We start from the raw sequence: 4,392 nt of genomic DNA on the forward strand, positions 1-4,392 counted from the left end.
GGACCCATAACATTCGCTGAAGTTCCCAGGGGACCCTCTGGCTCGTGAGCCCATGCTGGGTGCTCCATGCACACCGCCTCCTGGGGCAGACACCGAATCCATTCAACATGGTGTTGAATTTGGGCCCAGGAAGAAGGGGCATGTCCACCTGGCAAGGGAGGTGCCGACTAGGAAGACTCTGACAGAGGATGGACTGCCTTTGCCAGGAACCATTTAGATGGCAGCAGAAGATGGGGTCAAGTGTGGGGTGAGGCCGGCACATGGTTTCACAAAAAAGACGGGTTAGAGAGAGGGGCTGGGGCAGGAGGGAGGAGCGTTTCATGTTGGTCTAGCTAGAGATGCCTGGGGATACAGCTCCCCTTTCCAAATCAATGTTGCAACTGGACCGGCTTTTGTGGCTTTTATTACAATCACTAGTTGCCCTTCAGCTATAATCATTAAGAAGCTTTGAAAAACAAAAATGATTTATTACTTAGAGGACCTGGCAATTACAGGGCACACCTGGGGCCGCGCAGCGAGATCATGGGTACAGAAACACACAGGCCTGGGGTTCTGCTCTCTTTGGGGTCAAAGTCGAGGGTGGTGATCTAGGGTTTCACAGGCTCACTGTTAGTGAATTTAAAACATAAGAGGGGATATTTAAAGCATAGAAAGAGAAAAATAACAAGTAGCCCAAAAGGTCAGTTGTCGACACCAACCAAGATTTCTAAAACCGAGAGGCTTCAGTGCGGGGAGGTGGCTGGCCCTTTACCCAGTCGTGTGGCCGACCACGTGTTTATTGAAGACAGCCGTCTTTGAAGTGGACGCCTCTGCGATGAAGCTTGGGTCAGGCACCAACAGTCAGGGCTGCACTACATTCGTCGAGCCTGGTGTGGGGTTAAATCAGCCCAGCAAGCAAGGAAAGGAACAGTGCATTTATCGAGCACTTACTATGGGCCTGGGGCTGCATTAAATACTTGACGTGGGTTGGTTTGATCCTCACCAAGACCCAGCGTTCGGGTTGAAATTGTAACAGAAGAGCTGGCTGGACCTAACTACAATCCCGCTCTGCTCCCTCATGACTCGGGTGAGCTTGGGCTCTCTCTGAGTCTGTTTCCTCATCTGTAACACAGCGATAATAAGAAGCTAAACCAACTAAATCTGTCAACAACGTGACTATTTTTGGCCTATAATAGTGGCAATTTTGCTACCTGAAATCTACGCTGGCAGGTTACTGGGAGGAGTAAATGAATTAATGCAATTTCCTTGACCGGTGTCTGGCACATAGTAAATGCTCAATAAATAATAGCACGTCTTATTTAATCGTCCTCCTTATCCTCCTGTAACAGATGAAAACATTGAGGCTCGGAGAGATTAAGTAGCTTATCCAAGGCCGCCCAGCTGGCGGGCAGCAGAGCAAAGATTCAAACCCAGATGCAAACCCTCCTCTCTGGAGCAGAAGAGACAGAGAACAAAGGCCAAGTCTATGCAGCTCAGGCCTTCCTCCCACACCTGCCAGCCGCACCCTGGGAGCAGAGGCCCAAGTTACCCCAGTTCCATTAACCATCTACTGGGGCCTCCACCCCCTATAGCTCCCTCTCCATGGGGGCCTGAATCACAACCACCTGAGAGGCATGTGACAACCACAGCCCGGAGGGCTCCCTGAAAGAGCATGGAGGTAGGGATGGGGGGATCGGGCATCTGTCAGGCAGCGGAGGGAAGGGAGGAGGGTGGGGTCACCGTCAGAGCCGGCTACAAGTTTTTCCAGACTTAGCTTCCTTTCCCGGCACAAAGAACACGACTGACTCGCCTGTGTGTGGGAGACTGGAAGAGTGTGTGTGTGGGTGCATGCACACCTGTGTGACGATGAGGGCTGCCTCGTGGATGGAGGGACTGGGTGGATGGGGGCACAAGCACGCACGTGAGCCTGCGCGTGGGAACGGTGATGGAGGCACACATTTCTCATGCGTGCTTCACGTGTGTGTTTGCATGTAGCTGTGATGGTATGGAGGGGGTATGCGGCTACAATAGGCTGAGGGTGAGCCTGGAGCTCAGGGGCCTGGAGGAAAGAGAGGAGCTTAAATGTTAACAAGCATTTTGTTCTCATTGATGAGTGAGGACAAGCAGTTCAGCTAATCATTTATCAGGTGAGGAATAAAGGTTTGGAGGGTCTGTGCCTGGCCTCGGCATAGGAAAAGCAGCAGGGCAACCGGGAGCCTCAACTTACAAGAGTGGGGGGTTTCTTAACCTTCACTGTCAGGCTCCCAGGGCTCAGGTAAATTCACCACTGTCATCACCTCACCTCTCTGTGCCTTAGTTTCCTCTTCAGTAATTGAGGGTAATAGTTGCACCCACCTCGTAAGCTTGAGAGCCCTCAATGAGTTCATCCTTGCAAAAAAACCTAAAAACAGTGCCCAGCACAAAGCAGGTGCTTAATACTTAATCTTCTTGCTATGCGGGGACAAGGTCTCCGACCTCACTTTTCATTAAATGATTATTGAGCGCTTCTGAACTCCATGCCAGGCGCTGGGGACAGAGATGAATTAGTGGTCCCTGAACTCCAGGAGCTAACTGCCAGGGAAGGGGCAGACCCTGCCATTCACACGCGCGCACACACACACACACTCTCACTCTCTCTCTCTCTCTCTCTCTCTCTCTTCCATTCCCAGAGTTCTCACACACAAGCCTAGCCTCCCTCAAGCCCAGGAACCCGTGCCAGCTCCCCAAAAGCCTACTTGTGCGTTCAGCTTTTAATTTTTAAAAATTTCTTTTATTTTTCAATTACAGTTGACATTCAATATGCTATTAGTTTCAGGTGTATAGCATAGTGGTTAGACAGTTATATAATTTACGAAGTGATTCCCCTGATTAGTCTGGTAACCACCCAGCGCCACACATATTTATTACAATATTACTGACCATATTCTCTATCCTGTACTTAAAATTCTAATTTTAAGTGCACAAAGAAATCATTGATTGATTTCGACTTGCGATTTTTTAAGTTGAAATCTTACTAAGTTTGTCAACAGTATTAGAATAGTTATGAGAATTTAAATTCGCCATATGTGAAAGCGTAAGCTGTTAGAATTCTAAGAACTATTTTAAGTGCTCGAAAAAGTTATGTTTGTCATGAAGGCAAGTGAAGCCCTTAAAAAAGAAACTAAATGTGTAAATGCAGCTTAAAATGTTTAAACCTATTTAATTAACCAAGATCGTAAACAAACATTCATTCGCTATCTCTTAAAATCTATTTTAAAAGTTGTTATATTCATTACAAAAAGATTTTTAACCTGAACTCGAAGGCTGAAGTGGGGTAGTTGAATTTATAACGATAATCAATTAAACATTAATGTTAATTTTTGAAAACCAAAGGAGACTCAGAATAATCTTTTCTAGGCAGAAAAGCCACCTTTAAGGGCACCAAAACTTCACATTGACACCCATATAACAATAGCTATGGAAATTAAAACCAGGTCACCCACGCCCACTTTCCCAGTGACTGAAGTCCGCCTGGCGTGGGACTGTCTGTGTGGAATGGGTGACTCCACGCCGGGCCCTGGGTCTCCAGATGCTCCCATCACCTTCTCCGGTCAGCCCAGCCTCCTGATCAGCCTTTTGGCTCTAGCCCGCCTGGGCAGCGGTTGTTTCCAGTTCCTGCCTACCAGGAACAACAACTACTAATCTCTGAGGACCTACTATGTGCCGGAGTTTTATGAGCTTAATCTTAGAATACTCATGTGAAGGTGATGCTTTCATCACTCATATTTTACAGGTGGGAAAATCGAAAGGTATAAACACAGAAAGGTAAAGGCAGCGCTGAGATTCAAATCCAGACCCGCCCAACGCCAGGGTTCTCCCGGCTGTGAGGCGCTATATCTCTAGTTCTTCCCTAAGGAACGGAACCCATCTAGCTGACTTTCAGAGCCAAGACCCTTCTTTCTTCCTTCTTTGAGCGCTAAGTGAGCGTTCCTTGTGTCCGTGGCGCCGCCTGCTGGAAGCTGAGCATATAGCACAGCCATGAACAGTCACCCTGAGGTTTCTGCCCAGGGAAGATACAGAAAGGGCTCCAAGCTCCAAGATTTCTAGGACCAGCCCCCAGAAAGTTCCTTGAGGACTTTGCCTCTCTCTAAAGTCAGTTGCACTGGGCCCTTATCACTAGTCACCTAGAGCACAGCCTCCCACCTGCTCTCAGGAATTTGCCATCACCAGCAGCTAGAGAGATCCTACCTTCCACATGGCTCCCTACCACCCAAATAGTCCAGCCACAATACTCTGGCCTGGCACTCTAGTTCTCCCTGGCTTAGCCCCGGTCTATTTTCTTGGCCCTGGCCCCAAAATATCCCCCCAGCATTTATTCACACTTTTTGAGGTTCCACATTCCTCTTCCTGGGCTGTGCTCTGCCTCCTGCCAGG

This window comes from Pteropus alecto, unplaced genomic scaffold, assembly GCF_000325575.1.
Source record: "Pteropus alecto unplaced genomic scaffold, ASM32557v1 scaffold125, whole genome shotgun sequence".
Classification (NCBI taxonomy): domain Eukaryota; kingdom Metazoa; phylum Chordata; class Mammalia; order Chiroptera; family Pteropodidae; genus Pteropus; species Pteropus alecto.